Source organism: Balaenoptera musculus, chromosome 8 (assembly GCF_009873245.2).
Source record: "Balaenoptera musculus isolate JJ_BM4_2016_0621 chromosome 8, mBalMus1.pri.v3, whole genome shotgun sequence".
Lineage (NCBI taxonomy): Eukaryota > Metazoa > Chordata > Mammalia > Artiodactyla > Balaenopteridae > Balaenoptera > Balaenoptera musculus.
In genome coordinates this window covers 87,577,465-87,599,634 of record NC_045792.1, presented here as the reverse complement: position 1 = coordinate 87,599,634, position 22,170 = coordinate 87,577,465, and positions in this window count along the sequence as shown.

Below are 22,170 nucleotides of genomic sequence, written 5' to 3'. Positions count from 1 at the left end.
ACTCATGATTAACACAGGTCACAAAGGTACCACTTAGCAGCTCTGGAAGAAGGCCAAACCTAAGGCCAGGCAATGGTTCAGATGTCCCAGGAATTTGGCTGAACATCTTTTGCAGGAGCTCTGGAAAGCAGGCTAAATCATACTCATCATGATTTCTGCCAACGGTGATGCTGAATGGGTTCCACAATTGATCTAAAGCCTTTCCAGAGAGACCTCCTGCCGTAACACAAACACGTTCTTGTGCTTTAGAGTCAAGGAATGTCAGAAATAAGAATTGAGAGATCATAAATCAGCACCTAAGTTTACAGGTATAGAGACTCAGTCTCAAAGAAGGGAGTGTACCAAGTGGTTACCTGCATGGTCTATTTCCTTTAAGTGTTTGGTTTTGTGTGGTTTCCACTACTCCATGCTCCTCTTAATAAGATGTGCTCATCAGCAAATTTAGGCTATAACTATTCCATCAAAACAGGAGATTTTTGTCTTCTGTTTATTCCTTTATTACTTTTCCTGGTACTGTTCCCCAAGAAATCATGATTTTCTTGTATTTAAGGATGCTGGGAACAGCCTTCTATGAGGGCTATTGAGTTTATCTGCTTTATTATGAGGGGTGGAAACACACATTTCCCTGCTGTAGGAGGCAGAAGGGCTGCAGTCCCCAAAGCAAAGCCCAGGGCCTGGCACCTCTACCTGGGCTGGCAGTGGTTTTCACCTTCTGATGCCCTTGCTACAAACCCTATTGCTCATATTTTCCAAACAGCAGGGGGTTCTGCAATGTTTCTGCCACCAACAGCAAAATCCTAAACGAGTCAGAAGAGTGAAACTCAGCAGCCTGGAGCAAAGCCAGACACTCCAAGGGGATTCAGAGGAGTCCCAGAAAGAAATGGTTCTTGGTGAGGTCAAAATGGACATCTTTTCCTGAGTTTCCATCTATTTTACACCATTTATAGGATGAAAATAGGGACGATAGCTAGAATTTAGTGAGTGTTTCCTCTCTACTAGACACAGTTATCAGTGCTCTGCATCTGCTACATCCTCTATGACTCTGTGAATGGATATTACTCAAGGTTTACAGATGAAGAAACTGAGGCTCAACAGCCAGGTAGAAAGGGACAGAATTAGTAGCCTGACGCTGGAGTCCAGTTCAACACCCTGTGCCTAAATGGCAGGCGCATTTCACGGGGGCATAAGAATGCTAATGAGAGAAAGTAATGAATTCCTAAATGTTAAATAAAACCCACCGAGCTCCTCGTGATGACTGCTACCTAGACATTTCTGATTATTATTGATAAAATGGGAAACCAGAGACTTAAATCCTAAACCAAAAACACAATAGTCAATCCATCCAAACAACCAGTAATTCAATTAATTAATTTTTTAAAAATAAGCAAAATCTACTTATCTCACTAAAAGGAATGGAAGTTTACCTTGAAGAATGAATCAGTTCCATCAAAACAGACAATTTGGTGGTTCAGTGTGGGCACCGGCACGCTCTTAGGAAACACAGCAGAGTTTTCTGATACAATCAGCATGAGTTTTCACAGCTTCCATGGTAAATAAAAAGGAGTGAGGCCATAAGGATGCCTACATATTAGAGCAAAGGTTGTTAAATCAATAAGATAGTAAATGAACAGCTGAGGTCATGAATAAAAGCAAAAAAAAAAAACAAAAAATAATTAGCAGAAACCGGTATGGACAAGAGTCTTGAGAGCATTTCTCTGAAAAGGCAGGAATCTTGCAGTTTGAATTTGAAGGACCTGCAGATCAAATTAACAGAAGTGGAATGTGGAAGGTCACCAGTGTGTAAATGAGATCTCGAGTCATAGCACAAACTGAAATGACACGAAGCAGGATTGCCATTAGTTATGTAAATGTGGGTGTCTATACTAACAGCCTGATGGATGTAGGTTCAGAAGGGTAAACAAGAACCAATTCAAACATTGCTAGCTCAGAAACAATAGCAGTTCTCAGTCAGGCAGCAAGGAGCGTGGGACAAAGATGAATTATCTTGTAAGAAATTGAACTCAAGAAATCCTGGTTTTGCTCGTAAGGTAATTCACCAGGAAATTAAGTTCTAGCAAGCAGTAGTCAAAACACGGTATTCTGGCAGTCATTGTGAGAGCAAATGAATATAACCTACAACCTGCTGACCTGGAATGAGAAATAGCTATCTTAATAACAAGCTAAGTGCCCCAGTTAAAATGGTGAGTCATCCCTAATGCAGGCTTTCTCAACTTCTTAGCAAAATATTAGCAAGAAGATTAGAAAAAAATTCACCACACAAGAAAACCAGGCTTCTCAAGGGGAGAATACTGTGAAGAAATGTAGGTTCAGTTAGGCTGTTGAGCAGGTAGGCTGAGAACAGACAGAAGGGCAATTTAAACACCCTTTTACAATATGCCCAACAGCTTTGACTAGACCTTTCCTAGCTTGATAATAAACATAGAGAAATCAACAACAACATGGAACCTGTTCAAAATGTACATCAATACTCAAGAAACAGAACATTCCCTGTGATAGAATGCAAAAAAATAGTCACAATCCTGGACTCCTCTCTGTATCCTGCCCTTTGCAAAGTGACTTTGCCTGCCTGCCATGAAGAGGTAGAGTCTTCTTTCCCTCCTTTTGAATCTGGCTGGTCTTGCTACTTGCTTAGATCCATGGGATGCAGTAGAGCAATGCTGTGTTCAAGAGTCCTAGCACACTTCTGCTTTCTCCTGGAAACTTGCTCTGCTGTCTCATGAACAAGCCCAAGCTAGCCTGAGGGTGATGAGAGACCAGATGGAGCAGAGATGAGTTGTCCACGTAAAACTGTGCTGAACTGGCCAACCCTTAGCTCACCTGGCGCTAACGGCAACCTAATGAGTAAGCTCAGGCAAGAAAGATCACCCTGCTAAGCCCAGCTCAAAGTTTTGACCTGTGATAGACAGCCTAATAAGTGTTGTGGTTTTAAGCCTTTAAGTTTTTGGGTAGATTGGTTCACAGCCTATCTGATATATCACCCAAATTATTTCGTATTAGGAATACAGACTCCCTAATAAGGATTTATCCCTGGAATCAGAAACTATTAGCAGATGTTTGGCAGGGCACTCTAAACAGAATACATCCACATCTTTGTTTATTTAGGAAGAGTGATGTTCTAATCTTCTTTGTATTAAAATCACTTTCTTTCTTTTTCTTAGTAGATATTTGTGTTGATATGCCATGGAAGCCATCTCTTTACAAGGAAATTACAGGATATAATAACAAGGTGAGACTTAAAAAAATTGCCAGAAAATTTAAAACTTCCATAGCTGAGTTAGAGTATGTATTGGATGCTAAAGAAAGCAGAACTGACCTTTAGAAAATAGATTCAGTGAAATAAAAGGCAAAATTGAGACATTCTACCAGGATGTGGAGGAAAAGAAACAAAAAATAAACATTAAAATATCATGAATTTGTGTTAAAATTCCAAAACCGTAATAACTAAAACTGTGACAATAGAATAGGAAAAGACAATTGACCAATGGCACACAGTAGAGGGTCAAGACCAATCATCCCACTTCCCTACACATAAATAAACGCGTGACCTTTGGCAGAGCTGGCTTTGTTAATCAGTAGATTAAAGCTAGATATTTTATGTTTATCGAAGGATGAACATGTGATCACATTTTAACAAAAGGCAAAAATTATACACAAAACAGAAACTTATTGAGGTGTTAAAGGTAATGGTAAACCTCTATTTCATAAACTGGATGGTAAGTACAAAAGTGTCCACTGAATTACTTTCTGTTACCTTACATATATATTTTATCATTATCCTATTTATCTAAGCAACTTTTAATGAACCATCTTTTAAGAAAGACATTCTAGAATGAAAAATATAATGAAAAATCAAGTGTATATTTAGATTTTTTTCAGACTTCTGCTTTTAATTTAAATTTTAACTATTTAAAAAGGTCTATAAACCCACATAAAAATTAGAGATACTTTTCAATGTATTAGCTCTCATTCTGGTCTAAAGTTAGATACATCAATTTTGTTTTCATAAGTTTGCAATATATCCTAACCCTTAGACTCAGGTCTCAGCATGCTTTGGTACATTTAATAATATAATTGTGCCCAACCTGTAGTCCAGCAGTCATGAATTAGAATATAGTGATAGAAATTTAGTTTAAGTAACAAATTCTAGGTTTAAGGGGAGGGGATTTAGTTATCAAAATAAATACAACAACCACAATTACTCTAAGTTATTGAGCATTTTTTATGGGCTTGGTATTGAACCTAGTGTGAATGGCTCAGCTAAATAACCCCTCTCATCAAGTGATGCTTGGACGCAGCTTATGCCTTCTGGAGTGAGACATCAGCATCCCTGATCATTTTGAACAGAAAAGTAAATTCATCCATTTATTTACCAACCAGTTGCATTGAGTCAGGCACTCTGGAAAGAAGGGGAAATCCTTTGAGAATATATGATAAAGCATCTCTGGAAAAGAGTTCCCTGTATGATGACAATTGTGATTAAAGTTTCTCAAATCAGAAAAGAGGAATTTAGTGAACAAGGTACAGGCAAGACCCCCTTGACCGGGTTTTACCCAGGTTTGGGGATCTTAGAAAGGAACCATAGATAGTATGCTTCTTCTCAGCCTGGATTCTGAACACACGACGTTTCAGAAAAATCACCATTTGTGGGCAAAATATCTTATTACTGATAGAAATTAGACTGTACCTTTTATTTAGATAGCAGAATTCCTCAAAGTAAAGCCTGAAATTAGTCAGACTTACTGGCAGGTCTGGACCAGTGCAGGGCTATTCTCATCACAAAGTGTGACACATGATTTCTCCCAAGAAAAAAGAGATGGGGGGCAGGCCACATCTGTCTGTTTCTTCTTTCCAAGCTCACCAACGGCATGCCATTCCAACTCCTCAGGAATAGACTGAGTGGAAGGAAAGTGGTTTTCCAAATTTTATTCTCTTAACTTGTTGAACTCAACCATTTAGCCTCTTTAGGGCATGATTACTGTCCTCTGGACAGGAGATCAGTAGTTGATTGAGACAGACTTGTTCCCACATTTCTAATTTTTCTTTCCAAACTTAAATAAATACTTAAATAAATCACCCCTATACATCCCTAGAGAGATATCAGGTGGTGGTGGGAGGATAAATGTGTTACATCAATGTAAGTTCTTCCACCTGGAAGGAACCATGGCCATAGGATTGTCCATTGTTAGGAAAGGTTCTTGCATTCCCCCTCTTAAATTTTTATATTCTAAAATTACTAAAGTGATTATAATTCTAACTCCACATCATGTGGTGCATGCCTTTGTGGCTTTGTCCATGCTGTTTCCTCTTCCTTGCACATCTTTCTCTCCCCTTCCCATCTGCCATTCCGACGCTCACAGATCCACGCCCCTCACTCTTCCATGGGTAAATCTATTCATTATTCAAGGCTTGGCTTACACGCCCTCTTCTCTAAGAAGCCTCAACAGCCCTTCCAGCATCCTTGAACCCTCAAAGCATTCTCATAGTTCTCTGGACTGTTTCTATTTCCAGGCAATGACCAAAAATATTGAAAATACCTATTCATGTGTTTGTTCCTCTCTTAAAGGAGAAATGCTAATGAAAGAAATAATACAGAAGTAAATTAAGTAAAAATATGAGAGTTTATCACTTTCTATCTCACTAATCACACTCACAAAATAATTTTTAATGACACTGAAATGCTCTTAAAGTGCAACGCAAATAAAAAAGTAATAATAATTGTGCAGTGGACATGTACTATTTGTAATATCCTTGATATAGAAGCCATAACCTTAGTGTGTGTTTTACCTCCTAACATCGTCTGATTCATTAGCTCATTTGGAGATAACAGCAACAAAAAAACATTCTTATGAGAATACCCGAATGAAAAAAACTTTATCCTCCCCAATACAGAGAAGTTTGGGCAAAAGTGAGGAGTAAAGATTGTAATCATTCTTTAAATGAAAAACAACTATTCTTTTTGAAATGTCACTGTTAATTATTTTTACATTGCTATTTATTTTATTAATAGACTTGTTTTTTCACATTAATCATTCATACTTATTAGCTATCTATTTTTTTAAGAAATAGTAAACCTTTCTCAATGCATAGACTAGTTCTGTTTGTGAATTTAAAAAAAAAGGTACCCAGTTACTATTCTAGAACTGTTAGTCTGTTCATGCACAGATGGTGAATCCTCAGCATGTATTATTTCGAATACCATGATATTTTACAGCGTTTAATGATTTACAGATACTTACATATACATTATCTCATTTGAACCTTACAACAATTTTAGGTAGTCAGTATTAATATTTTCCCCACTTTTTAAAGCAAGTGGTAGATCTGGCCTCTAACCCAAGAAAGACTTTTATTCTACTTCCAAGAATATTTCTATTATGCTGCAGCTACACCTGGCCCAACCCTTATAATATATACAATAAACTCATTTACAGTATATATCATAATACAAGATCTTAAATAGACACACAAAATTCATGATTTGTGATTGTTATTCATTTATATAACACATTTACTTAACATGTACAAATTCGCTGTAGAGAATAAAACAAATTTATGTCTGAGGAAGGTTGAAGAAAATCAACAAAGACAATAATACACAAAGTTTTAACTTCAACTTATCTTTTACCTGCTTGATTATTTTCAATAACCTGGAAGCTATACTACTATTTATCTACATACTAAGTTTCATTTTTAAAAAGGTACTGGAGTAATTTAGCTTGTTTGATTTGAGTCTGTTTACTAATGAATTCATTTAATAGTTTAAACCATATGGAATTGCCAGCATTCAAATATTTTTGACTTACAAAAACAGTAATTTCACATGATTCAATTTAATGTTTGTGTAAATTGGGATAGAGCAGCAATATTTTCTCTCTCTCCAGTCAGCAAACAGATTACATCGAATTTGATGAGATGCCATCCAGCCTAAGACAGACTGGCAATTTCCTGAAATAGCATTTTAGTCATGAATCTCATATTTAGCATTATTTAATGCAGTTTCAAAGAAAATATCTGAGCCTTTTTGGCATGGCTTTACCTATATTTAGCATAACAGGAACATGGCTATTATAACAGAGGTAGAACCACAAGCATGTTAAATCTGTTACACAAGAAGCAATATTTGGGGAGAGTTTCTAGTTATACAAGTCAATGGCAGTGATTTGGTAAATCAGTTGTTTTCAACTTTTTGTGTATTTTATAATCCCTGTGGTGGAATATAAAAATAAACACTTAAGGAAATTTGGGTACTGCGAAAGGAAAATCAAAAAGGAATCACTATTGCTAAGAGAGTTCTCTGAGCCGAGAGACCGCAGAGGAAGAGTGACTTATCCACATCTCAGCCCGTATGGAATCTGACCTTTTGACCACTTATTGTCCTACTCAAGACACTTATCCAACCCTTACCCTAAAACAACTCATGATTCTTTTTTTTTTTTTAATTTATTTATTTTTTTAAAATTAATTAATTAATTAATTAATTTTTATGGCTGTGTTGGGTCTTCATTTCTGTGAAAGGGCTTTCTCTAGTTGCGGCAAGCGGGGGCCACTCTTCATCACGCTGCGCGGGCCTCTCACTATCGCGGCCTCTCTTGTTGCGGAGCACAGGCTCCAGACGCGCAGGCTCAGTAATTGTGGCTCACGGGCCTAGTTGCTCCGCGGCATGTGGGATCTTCCCAGACCAGGGCTCGAACCCGTGTCCCCTACATTGGCAGGCAGATTCTCAACCACTGCGCCACCAGGGAAGCCCCAACTGATGATTCTTTAAGGACAAATAATCCCTGACTTGCATCAGAGTCAATTGTAATTCTTGCCTGGCAACTTTAACAACCTTGTGGCTTTTGTCTTTATAAGCCCCTGGTTCTTTCTCTTCCCCACTTTTTTGGTTTTACCTGAATCCGTGTCTCCCGGATTGCAATTCTCAAGACCCCAAATAAAGCTCTTTGTTCTTCGTAGCTTTGATACTGATTATTGTTGGATAGTACATGGGGCTGAGATCTAGGCATGGACTTTTATAAACTTCTTAAATTATTCTGATACATGTCATATGTTAGAAGCCACTGTAATAAACTCCAGTTGAATGAGATAAATGTTGAAAGTTAGTCATTCACATGGGCACCCTAAGCCTCTAACTAGAGTCTGTAATGATAACATGGGGAAAGGTGAGGAGCAACCTATCAGCACATATTGGAAGCGCCACATTAGAGGACAAAATTCAGATAGAAACAGAAAATACCAGTGTATTACAAAGCTACTTTTACATATTCAGATTTAGAGTCTTTGAAGCCAGAAACTCCAGCTGGGGGACAATAAAGCAAACACCATCACGCACTTCCATTCAGAATGGATTATCTCAAATATACCCTGGTCCACATCCCTGCCGAGGTCAACAAGACTTCATCATCCTTCTTGAATTATGTACCTATGCTGCTGTAACAAACTACCACCAACTCAGTGGTTTAAAGTAATACAAATTTATTCTCTTCTAGTTCTGGTCAGATGTCTAAAATCAAAATATTGGCAGGGCTGCATTCCTTCTGAAGCTTCAGAAAAGAATCTCTTTCGTTGCCTTTTCAAGCCTCTAGAGCTTCATTCCTTGCATCTCTTGACTTATGGCCCCTTCTTCCACCTTCAAAATGTTGACAAGTTTAAATTATGATGGAGTGATCTCACTACAGGCATACAAAATGGAGTCCGGCAGCCACTGAGGATCTGGTCTCACACAAGCCTCTGCACCACTGAGAACTTGAACTTTCTTTGCATTGTACCACACCCTAGGGACACCACCAGCCATATCTACAACACCTGCCAGATGCAACCTTGTGGTCTCAAGGTCTCCCCCTGGAACTATGCAGCCATTTCAAACCTCAACCAATCCATACTTAACACTCTTCCTTCTTGCCAGCTCCAATTATAATTCCTGATATACAACTCATGTAACTAACTGTAACCTTGCCATTTTGTGCCTATATAAGCCTCCCCCATCTTGTAGTCCCATGGAACATAATTCAAGTGCTTCTTGAATCTGTGTCTCTCAGGCTTGAGTCCTAACAACCCCCAAAATAAACACTTTTTTTTTTTCAGTCAAGTCTCCGTTTCTAAGGTTTTAGTTAGCAAAAGCCAGCAGGGTGGTCCCATACCCTTCTCCTCTTCTGTAGTTAAATCTGCCTGTCTGTCATAAGAATACAATACATTTAATACTCACTCAGGTAATTCAGAATAATCTCCCCATCTGAATTTTTGTTTTTAAGGTTTTAAACTTAATCACATATGCAAAGTCCTTTTTGCCATATGAGATAACATTCATAGTTTCCAAGGATTAGGTCATGGATAGCTTTGATAATTGTGGATAGACAGATATCCCATATCCCATATTCAGCCTACCACACTTCTCAAAACAACTTTCCAAGCAACCTAATTTCCTGAGATGAAGTCTCTTTGAATTCTGAGTACACAATTTTAGAACTCTAAATTCTCTCTCATCTAAACTCCTCATTTTACTGATTGGAAGACTGAAATCTCCTAGGGGCTTACATAAGGTGTCTTAGGTGGCAGATCTTGCTGGTGAATCCTGATGGCTACACCAATGTTTATTCCATCACCATCCAATGACCTGATAAACCGATATTTACAAGGCAGCAATATGTGGAAAGTTCAATTCACTTAAATAACCTTGTTCTCAGTCAAGCACTGAGAGAGGGAAAGGGCTCTTGCTGCTTGCTCCAGACCTCACTGAAAATCTTGGTGTCCTGGAATGTATAAGACATTATATAGATTTTCAGAAAAGTAATCAAATGATTAGTTTCCTTAGTTGTAGTAATAGTTATTACTCTAAATTTAGTCAAGAAATGATCCTAAAGTCACAACAGATGGATATTTATAGCTTTCTCATAAACCTACATTGACTTTTTTCCATACCTACTCTTAAACAATGATTTACTAAAGCAGAAAGAGGTGAGTTCAGTGGAAGTTACATTTACAAGCTGTTTTCTTACACATAAAGTATATATATTGTAAATATCTAAAGACATAGAGGAACTTGAACTTTAGAGGAACTTTATAGTAGAGGAAGCTACTATAATGTTTAGAAAATATGCGATATGGTATAGTAAAACCCTAGCTATTGGAGTTAACACATGTTTTGGTTGGCCTGGGACAGTTCCAGTATGATCTGTTACCATGGGTAAGTATGAATAATGTCCACTTTTACTTTCAAAAGTGTCCTGATTTACACAATAAATTATTCGATCACTTTACCTAGTGCTTCTTTCACAGCACAATGTATTTACATATATACAGTGGTATAAATAAGCAACAGAAACTCAGCTCAATAGCTTAGAAGGAAAAGGGGGATTCATTGGCTTATGTTAACTGAAATTTCTAAAGATAACGGGCTTCAGAAATTATATCTTAGAGCCCTGTGTCTTTTTCTATCTCAGGGAATTTACCTGTAGGTAGTAAGAACAATCACCTATGACAGCCCTTTCATCACGCCCTACAAGCCTGGCCACCCCAGTAAAAGACACCATTGTTTTCAAGGTTCTGGCAGAAGATTCCCAGGGAGGAGTCTGGTTGGCCTGAACTGAACCTTGCACCCATTTCTAAACCCACCACAAGGTTCAGGAGGATCCAGTATTTTTATAGTTCAAGCCTGGGCTCTATGTCCACCCTGTGTCTGCAGCAGATTTTATGAAGTTAAAGGACTTCGCTCTGTTGAAACATACAGGACAACTTCCTCAGAGAAAAATCAGGTCAGTTATCAGAGGACTGGGGAAGGGAAAGCTAAATAAAATAGATGTTCACTACACACAGGGACAATTCTTTACCTAAATCGTTCAGAAGATGCATGAGATGCTCTGCCTTTGCTACTGCAACATAGCATTTGTCTTCTAGCTCAGCAATAGGCCCTCTATAATTTTTTCAAAATTCATTATATTCAAACAACAACAAAAAAAAAATAGAAGGGAGAAATAGGCCTTAACCTGTTTAAATGGGCCTTTATTGCAATAAAGCTTATTTTGGTTCACACTATCTCACATGATAATTTATAACTGGAAGAACCAAAAGCACATGGAAAGGAAGCTGAGCCCAAATTCAAACATACAGAATCAGTGCAAATTATGTTTACACAGGTTCTATTTCAAGTGAGATTTTTTTCCCCACATTTTTTACCTGAGCATTATTTATGGCATAGGAGGGGCTGTGTGGCTAGAGCACAGGTGGAATCTTGGCCACTGCAGTGTGAAGCGCTCCTGTGTGTCTACAGTGGCCCTACTGCCTTTGTTCTGTGGTTGCCCTGCCTGCAGAGGGAGGGATCAACCCCACACCCCAAACTGATTCAAATGTCAAGATTGATAACATCATCCATCACCAAGAGAGTATAAAAAGATTTATTCCTCACATAGTGGGATTTATTTTGAGTAGAGCAGGGCAGGTACCCAAACTGGTCAGGAGCAGCTTGAGAGAAGGGAAAGGCGAGTGGCTTTGGTATTTATTGTGGTGAGGGTGTGGAACCAGGGGTGCCCTGCTTGTGGCCAGGGGTTTGTGTGATTTGATTCCCCTTTTATATTGACTTGCTCAGATGTGTGTCAAAAGGGAAATGCAGAGGGGTGGTGCCTTAAAGCTGCCAGCGGTCACACTTCAAAAATGAGGCAGCAGACTCTTTATCACAGCCTGTGTAAGAATCTCAGCTCCACCACTTACTAGCTGCATGGCCTTGTTAAGTGACAGCAAGTTTGTGGGTTCATGTATATTTTAAAGAAGGACCGTGATATTCACACCATAGGATTGTTGTAATGTTTGAATTAGGTAGCAGTAGAGAGGTTAAGACTGTGCCTGGTTTATGATAAAAATACAAAAAATGTTATGTCCTTTTCTTCCTGTGCTCCTTTAAACTTCTTTACGCTCTAAGTGCTAGAGTCTAAGAGGTCATTCTTGATTTTCTTTCACAGAGGATATAAATAAACTCATTCATTCATGAACATATATAATATAGAATAAATATATAGATATACTACATGTATACATGTATACATATCAAATACATGTCTACATATAAGAAGAGAACCCCAAAGTAAAAGTGAGGATTAACCCAAGAGAATGAATGGCTAAAAGAGGAAATTCAAGGTATCAGCAAAATGGTCACAAAGGACGAATTGGTGGCCGGAGTACCCCAGTAGCTTCAACTCAACCCTCATAGACATTAGCCTACTCCATATATGTTAAGTTCACCATATCACATTCATGATGGCAAGGTAGATAACATCTCTTCCCATGAAAAAGCTTGCAGATGGATGTAAGAGGTTCCCTCCAAGAATGTGACCAAGGTGGCCCTAATCTTTTAGCCTGACCAAACTTTAGACAAGCTTCTTCCTGCCACTAAGCCCTTGACCGCCCTCTTCTTGGAGTACTTACTTTAGAAAACTTTAAATTCTTTCTCTGCTCTTTTGAAATGTATGTAAATCTTCTCTGAGCCTCTTGCCAGCTTTACAATTCTGAAAATGCTTTTCTCGAGGATGCAGAAATCATCTCTTTGAAATATAATCATCAGTGAAGACAGCACTCCTAGCTCCCAGTCTCCATAGGAGAGTGGGCCTCTTGTTTTGAGTTGTAACTACCTCCTGTCGTGAAGATAAGAGAAAGTTTGGTTTTCTATGGATAAGGCCAATTAGCAAACACAGATGGCCTATGATCTCCTTCACCTCGTCTCTTAAAAACTGTCCAGCATTTTGCTTCAGCAGAGTTGAGCTCATATGGGTCTGGCCTCTCTCTCCTGTTGCAATGGTCGTGAATAAAGTCCTCTTTACCTGTTCAACTTTGATAGAATTCCATTTTGCTTTGACAGGTGTTTTTCTGATAGATCCAATCTTGTTGCATTGCTTTGCAGAAAATCCTTTCAAGCATGAGGTGGTGGGTTTTCCTTTCTTTCTCTCTCTCCCTCTTTCTTCCTTTCTCTCTCTCGCTCTAGCTCCGAATCTGGGGGCACATGTGTGTGCTCGTGCATTTACCCAGAGAAGGGGAAACCCCATTCAGGCAATAAATACACTCTGAATGACACTTGACACTTGGAGTCTGGATTGCTCAAGCTTTCCTTGGTGACTTCCTGCATGAGAGAAGGCTTTCTCTCACAAACGGTAGATAATGACTTTTCCCACTTACGGGTCAAAAGTTGCAGTGTTATTTACTTCGGTGTGAAGAGAAGTGTTTTGTTCCAGACTTAGCTAACCCCTCTGGGAGGGGGGATGGCAGCACTCCTCAGACACAGGAAAGGGCCAGAACCTTCCTGGTGGCTCACTGAATGTCAATGCTTCTGTTACAGCTGAAATATCAATGAGGGACAATAGACCCCAGGAAGAAAGTGCCCCATCCCTTGTCTGTTTTGACCTCCTGCTGTCATGGCAGTGTGGAGATACCAACAGTTAAGCCCAAGTAGGAGGACTGGAGCCTAAGAAATGCATGGCAAAGGAAAGGAAAAAATATAGAGAGATGAGAATAAGGATGGCTCATTTAACAGAAAAGACAGGCAAAATATCATAGGAAGCAATTTATTCCCAACAAAGTTACCTCTATTTACACTATGGTTTTGTGTATTTTACGCAATAGTTATGCTTCCATTCTCTGAAAATCTGTGCTGCAATTCACATTTATAGAGCATTTTCTATCTACTCATCAACTGAATCCTATTCTAAGAGTTCCAAAATATAGAATACCCACAGCGATCAATACGATGTATCAAAAATAGTTGTGGCCCTAAATTATTAGACCCTTTAAAATCCACATTAGGTAATTCAGCTTACCTAAATCAAGGCATATTACACGCAAGTGAGTGGAGCAGAGGAAAATAATAGGAAAGAGGAGAGCTAGGCTTATGCCTCCATGCCAAGGGCACAGGAATGCCAGAAAGAAAAACCTGAAGGAGGGTATTCTCAATAATACCAAGGAACAGAGCTCCAGGGTAGAAGCTGCTCCAGAAAGATAAGAGCAATAAGCAGAGAAAGGCCTCTCCAAAAACAAGGAGGAAAATCTAAGTGGGTTCAAAATACGTTTTCTCAATAATAAAGGATATACAAATTTAAATATTAGCTTGAATATGAAAATCATCTTCATTGAAAATAGCTGGGAGAATGGTGATAGAACATATTTATTTATTCAAGTTTTTGAAAGAAATTTTACCTTTGTTTCTCTTTTAATTTTTCATCATCTTATCTTATTTACATTTTAATATATGTTAAATAAGTTAATTTATTTTTATCACATTGAATGTTTACCATTTTGAATGATTTTTAAATTATTTTTATATAATTATACTAGGTCATCATTTTTTTAGGCCAAAAGATGTTGAGAATTAAAACAACATATTCCCACATGCAGCTTGAATACTGAGAAACAGAACTTTCTCCTCTCACAGAGCTAACTGTCTATAATAACATGGCCTTATAATTCCATTGCTTTCATTAGCATAACTTTACTATTCTATAAGTCTCTACCCAGGCAAATAACTTGATTGCTCATTATAGAGACATCCTGAAATATCTATCAACTCTCAACAGAATGCATAAATAGACAGCTATGCCCTAAGAGTCTTCTGAATGTCTAGCCTTAAAATCCTTGCCTTGAAATTTCTACCAATTCTAAGCTGTTATACCATTGTTCTTACCAAATTCTAGTTAAGCCCTCCCCATCCCCCCACTGCTGACATTGAAAGATACACCTTAGCTTCCAAGTATCAGTAAATTCCAACCCTTCATCCTCCCCTCTGAGACACTGCCAAAGGTTTGGAAGTTGAGTTTTATTTTACCAAGAAAAGCAGTAAACTCAGTTTTGCTTTATCAACAGGTTGTGATATTCGAGAAGATGATATTCAACTATGCCCATGCTTAAGTGATTAGCCTTCTCATGCTATTAGTGAAGACTTGAACTCCAGAGCAGAGACAAACTGCAAATCAAAGAATCAGTTTCCATCTGGCCACCAGACTGCTCAACGAAAGGAGACATAAGTAGTGTTCTGATCAAGCCACCGTTTTTGTCTTCCTAACATATTTTTTCCCTTCTTCTTATAACAAAAGCCTTTTTCTTGTGGGAAACCAATTCCATATCATTTGGCTGAGACTCCCCCATCTCCCACTATTATACATACGGCATGTGATGCCAACCTGGATTATCAGAGCACTGTATCCTCAAGAACAACAATTAGACCCAAGATGACTCAGTCAGAGGCTCTATCATGACTCTACCTATTTTGTAAAAGGGATACTGTCTTCTCTGGAATCTCAAACTATATGGCTGATTCAAGTTTAGAGTTTGCACTGACCATCTTTGCTACCGTACGGTGAGAGCTTGTTTGAGAAGAAAACCAGCACATAAATAAGAAGACCATTAGCATGATTGCTGACGACTTGTAAACTCCTGAATCGAGCCATTACTGAAACATCACCCTTGAATGTTTTGTGAAATGATGTCACCATTTAAAGTTCCTGTTAAATGGTCAATAAATTCTTTTAGTCGAACTTAGTGAGGATGGGTTTCTGACATTTGTAAGCAAGGTTCCTTCTGTAATCAAGAACCACACTAATGAACTGGTCCCACTGAGACAAAATATGTAACCCTGACCAGGGTTATACATGTTGCCCTGGGTCATTACAAAGCTAGTACAAGTCATTACATGAGCACACCCAAGTGTTTCTGCTAACTTTGGCTTCAATCACACCTGAAGCTTCTTGGGACTGACTACCAATCAATATTCTAATGAATATGTTCCTGCTGTTATGATCAGGAAAACCTCATCTCGAATCATACCACTGAAAGCTTTACCCACAGTTTGCTGATATGTGGTTGCAAACTTGGTGGTTGCCTCCTTCATATATCTGGTTAAGTATTTTTTGTATTTAGGAATCTTGGTACCTGTGCTCCTCACCTTGTCTGAGAACACTAGACACACTATGCTGAGGGAATACATTTTGCTTTTCTTCCCTCTATTATACTCAAATGACTGTAACTGCTCTAGAGTAAGAGGTCCATAGGCTTTGGAACAGAATAAAAAGGAATAACTGGAAAACCATAAAGCAAACAGAGTCATTTAGCTTTGGGGAAAGCAAAGCTAATCTTTGGCTGAACTTAGAGACCTGGAAAAGTGAAAATATTTATTCTGGACCCCAAATACACTTTACTCCAGTTTTGATTATGCATAGTACTTTTAGCAGTTCCCCTAATGATAACTTATTGAATTGGCTTCTGCAAGTTGCCTGGAATATAGCAGTCATTGTCAAACAACAATTTGCCTTTCCTTCTCCTCAGATCTCCATAAAGTACTGTGAATCAGCATAAACTAGGTTATGCTATGGTAACAAATATCCCTAAATCTCAATAGCTTACAACACAAACATTCACTCCTTTTTTAAACTTTATGTCCCTCTTGGGGCATCTTAACTCTAGGACTGATACTGACAGAGCAGGCTCTCGTTGGAACATTACAGGTTATTGTGGCAGAATTCGACAACGCACACACTGGTGATAAAAGCTGTCATTCACATTTTGTTAACCAAGCCTGACAGCAGTGGGGTAGGGCAACATAACCCTTCGCCAGGGAGAGGCAGCAAATGTTTTGTAATAATAATCTGGCCTACTGCATATATATTGCCAAATGGGAAGTTGAATTTTTTAAAAATCAGAGATATTGCTGGAAGTCCATGTATATATCACCTAGTCTGAAAGTCATTTAAAAAACTCAACAAAGAACATGCTTTAAGAAAAGACATAGGTTATAGATCTGATAAAAATCCATCAGAGATCTGTGACAAGCATATTCATGCCTGTCTTAGGTGGGGAGATATTTGTCCATGCCCTGGTATCAATTGAAGAATAGCAGAATATGTCACCCCAAAATAGGCCACTTTGGCAATAGGATTAATCTGAGCTGAAGGCAATTGAGAAGAAGCAGATACAAGAAAAGCTCCCTGCCTTCCCCTTATTTGCCTGACAGCAAAAATAAATGTTCAAAGGTGTCCCTCCTCCCTTCTCTATGAGGAAGAACAAAAGATAATCACTAGGGACAACTTCAGCCCCTATCAGCTTGGAGAAAACACCAGAGGAATCTACATAACAAATTTTACTAAGCCTTTATCTACCATTAGTTTCCCTTCCCATAGTTTATTGCCCTTACAAGCTTAAAACTGCTTTCCTTTTTTCTGTCATTTGTCCACAAATATATTGTTTTTTGTTGAAGATAAGGCAGAGTTCTAAGCCATTGCATTGAGTTACTCATTTTCCCCTAGATAGCTCTCAAGTATACAAGAGATACGTATGTTTATAAACTTGTTTGTTTTTCTCTTGTTAATCTGTCGTCTATTACAGGGGTCTCAGCCAAGAACTCAGAAGGGTAGAGGGAAAATTGTTTTTCCTCCCCTACACAAAGGGAGGCGAGGAGAAAAATAGGTGCAACATTATGAGATCAGTCGTCCTGTTTCCTAACAGGCAGGATCTGACCTGACAGGCAAGACATTCTGAAGAGTCCAGTAACCTCCTCCTATGCCCATCCTTACTCTGGTAAAGCGTACAGCAGCAACCATTTATTGGTTAAAATGATACCATCAATAAGTATACAGAAAACTGATGAATTACCAACATCTCCACTGACAATCTATTTAGCACTCTTTCCATTACTTTCCTAATTCTGAGGAGTTGATGATTACAGATGATAAAAAGGTTATTGTTTTTTTCAGTGCATTATCAACATATTAGAAAAGATGGCCATCTCGTTCCTTAATATCCTAAAACACTTTGAATATCTAAGGGAAAAGGAGAAGAGAGAAAATACCTCTTCGGTTTGCTGGTAGATTTTTTGCAAGAAAAAGAAATACCTAATAAGAACAAAACAATTGCATTCACTTAGCTTTAACACTTTTTTTTTAATGTTAGTACTAACTTCGTATTCTTTTGCTTTGGTAATATGAAGAGAGCTTATAAAATAACAATGAGTTTCTTTCAGAAAGCAAATTAGTCCAATTGTGAAGAGAAATATGAATTTAATTTATAAAGCCCAAAGGAAGAAAAAAATTAGAAAAACATTTGATCCAGTGTATTTGACACTCTTAATGGTTGAATTGATAACATTGTCAAACAAAAGCCCTGAACAGAACGAGTCATTAAGATGCCAAAAACCATTGATTCAGCAACCATGAAAAAGTGACGGCACTGATACGGAGTGTTATTGGGATGCTTGGTATATTTTGTAGCCAATCTGTTCACACACAGAGTTCTATATACCCTTTTCCATAAAACTCACATCAGAATTCTACGTGGCATTTAGTCTATTCCTCCTTTCAAACATGCCAGCTTTGCCTTAGGGAAATTAAATAAAATGTTTTAGTGGGGGGAAAAAAATGAAAGAACCTGCAATCACATCTTAATACATTATTAGAGGGAAAGAGATGGGCCAAAGATCTCTAAGACACACTAGGGGCCATTAGTTTTACTTAGTGCAGAAGTATATTTTAGTTGTCCTTTTTGAAGGGACTGTAAATACAAGGGTTTATTTGGAAAGGGTCAAATAAACTGGGGCTGGCTAAATAAAATTGATATGGTAATTATTCTTACATGGCTCATCATGCTAACAAACATCATAAACACGGGTAGCATGATGAATTACAAGCATTCAGTCACTGGGAAACTGGCTAGATTAGCTTCATGGGCTTATTTAAATTGTGTTGCTCTGATAAAGTGGAAAGCAATAAGTGAATAAAAATTCCCCCCAGAAGCCATCATAAGTAATTCATGCAAAATATTTTAAAAATTGGTACAAATTTCAAATTAAATTGGGTTCAATTTTTTTTTTCCCCACCATACCTCCTATTCCCCAAATTAATCTGTATTCTGGGTCCACTCTAGGTACCCTGAGGTCTGAAAGTCAGTAATTATTGTGCCATTTCTATCAATGAAGGCCATGTATTTCTTTTGGTTTTAGAAATTTATCATCAATGAGGGTGGGAAGTCTAAGTCTCTGCCTTCATTGTTGAAATGAAAACAGTGCTCTACTGAGGAAGCCTCCTATTCTCAGCACATCCCTCTGTCCCCCTCCCCCAATCCAAGTCTAATTTGATTGGCTGAATTGAAACACTAGTTATGCTTGTCTCAGATTTAGAAGAACTCAGTGTACATTCCAACTTTTCTAAACCAGCCATGCATCATCAAGCAAATCCCTTAAAACCATCAAGGTCTCATTTCTTTCACACAAGGAAAAGGAATGGTACCTTTCAATTTTGGTGATCTATAATTAATATTCTAAATAAAATGTAGATATCTTTGCAGACATAGTGAAGATAACTTATTGTAGGCAGAATTACAATCTCATTGTTGCACAAAGCATATAAACAACAATAAAGCCAAAGCATATAAACAACTTTACTGGGAGGAAAACCTTATTCCTCTTTCAACTTGGGTCCAGTAGTTGGGCTCTGCAAATTAAATGACATAGACAGATTAACAGGAGGAAAGACAAGGTTTATGTACACATGCACAAGGAGTTGTTTGCTATGAGTAACTTGTGGAATAGCCCTAAGTAAAGGTTTATATAGATCAACTTGACAAAAGAGGGTCTTCAGAACTTCAAAGGGAGAGTATGGAAGATTCTGTTGGTTTTTTGGGGTACTAATGGAAATGGGCAGTTTATTTCCAAGGCAGCTGAATTCACAGGAAACTCCCTTGGAGGGAGGTTAATGGCAGTTGTATCTTTGAGAGGTTCTGCTTTAGTCAGATAAGATTTCTTTCTGAATCTTCTAAGCTCAAATGTTTCCACTTTAAAATAATCATTATTCCAACTCTGAGGGTCTGAGTGCATTCCCACAGCTCCCTTTCTACAGATTCCTAGAACACAATCTTGTCTTTACTTTCTTGTCCAGAAGCACAGTGACCATAAACATGGCCTACTGCTGGAAGGAAGGTTAAAAAAAAACACCTTCTACTCCAGACTTTCATCTGCATTTAAAAGAGAGAGCAACTAGGCTGTATATGTGATTTAAAGATAATTAGGTAATTACGCAGCATGTGGCCACATTAAGTTTGGAGAATTTAAGTCACTTTCAGAAAAAGGAAAGGAGGGAGGCCTAAGTTTTTAACTTCAAAGTTTTGTAGTCCTTACATAATTATTTGTCTAGGAAAAATTACATATAAGTTGATTTTACATATTTAAGTTACATCAAGTTCATTTTCGTCACTAATATTTTAGGTTTCATCCCTGTGTCTGCAAAGTTGGTGATTTTGCTAATTTAAGTCACTGTAAACCATATCAAAGCTTTATTTTTTTTTCCATTCCATTTTCTATTCCTCTAAGCCTTAGATGAAGTTTTTACAGTCTTTAATATATAGCTCATTTGTTTATATACTGATCAAGGTTACTAATATCTTTTAAATCAAATACTGGATATATGAAGCCACTTCAGTCTTGTGGAATGATGCAGGAATCAGAGAAATTGACAGATAAAATTTAGGTCTCACTTCAGGACACAATACAAAAAGCAAACTAAAATGATGAGATTCTTAATATGAGTCCCAGGTACACAGGAACATGCAGTGGAAATCATGGCATGCTCTTGTTCTCAGATGCATAAACACCACAAATACAATACAGTGTGACAAATGCTATGATGGCTTAAATTGGAGTTTCTTAATATCGGCCCTAGTGACATTTCAGACAGACAGTTCTTTGTTGTTGGAGCTCTCCTGTACACTGTAAGACGTTTAGCAGGATCCCTGGCTTCTACCCACTAGATGCCAGTAGCAACCTTCCCCCAGGTTGTGACAACAAAAAATGCCTGTAGGCATTGCCACATGTCCTCTGAGGGGAGGGGCAAAATTGCACCCAGTTGAGAACCATTGGGTTCAACAAAGGGTGCCTTGACTTTCTGCAAGATGTGATGTCTAAGCTGAGATCTTTGCAATAAGCAGGAGTTAGCCAGTTGAAGAGAGTAGGTAAAGGGGAGAGTGTATATATTAATCTCAGAGGCAATATCCTAAAAGCCAAAACATTAGGAAATATCTTGTTTTTCTTTTGTACCTGACAGGTAGTGAATCTGAATGGTCATTAAACTGTTTTCCTGCATTCAAAAATTTACCTAGTCTTTTTGTGCTAAGAAGATTGGAGCTTGATGTAGATTGGAATACTATCAAATATGGTCTTTCCTACTTAGTATATTTACAAAAGAAGAGTGTAAAGAATGGAGGAGGACAAAATAAGTAGAGGGAATCACTATGATTTCCCAACAATTAGAACAATTGGAGTTTCCTCACATGTCTTCAATATGGAGGTTCTGGCTCCTGCTTTCAGGAAGAAAAAGGAAATGGTCAGAGAGCCCTTCTTATACCTGCTATTTTTTTAAGTGCCTTTAGTTCAAAATAATTTTATGTCAAAGTAGCATATTTTGGGGTGACATATTCTGGTTTCTTTCATCATGCCCTGTCACTTCTTTGTCTCATGCCCTGTCAAGATTTCCTGCCTTTATGGGTTTTAATCTAAACTACCTTCTTGTCCTAAATGATTTTGGATTCCATGTTTCTGCTCACATAGCCTCAGTTTCAGAAAGTCTTCCAAAGCTAATTCTCCTTCTGCTTAGAAACCAAGCAGGACCCTATGGGGCCCTCCCAAGTACAAAAGCCTTTCTGTGTCTCCCATTTCTTGCTTGTAGGAAAAAGGTTTCAGCCTCCTAGACCTTCCCTGAGTTCCAAAGGGCAGATTCAAACAGCTAGTAATCAGAGAAGTGAGGGAATACAGAAACAAAGGAAAAGCAGTCAAGAAATAGTGCAGTGATGGGGCAGGGTCCTGGTTCCTTGTGAAGGGATATACATAACAATCTGATACACATCTCTGAGCTCTTCTATGGGAACTAATGCCCCCACCCAGGTGGAGGATGGTAACTTCAGGCTGAACACAAGCATGTGGACCCCAGACTGGTTGGAACCAGAAGATTGATGATTGAGATTCCTGGAACACCACCCAGTTACCTCACCACCAACCAATCAAAGGAAGGTCACACACCCTGCAGACCTCCCCCAAATTTTGCCTATATAAATTCTTCCTGGAAAACCATTAGGGAATTAGGGTTTTCTGAGCACTACCTGCCCAGGACTTCTTGTCTGGTGTCTTACAATAAATGCTGCACTTTC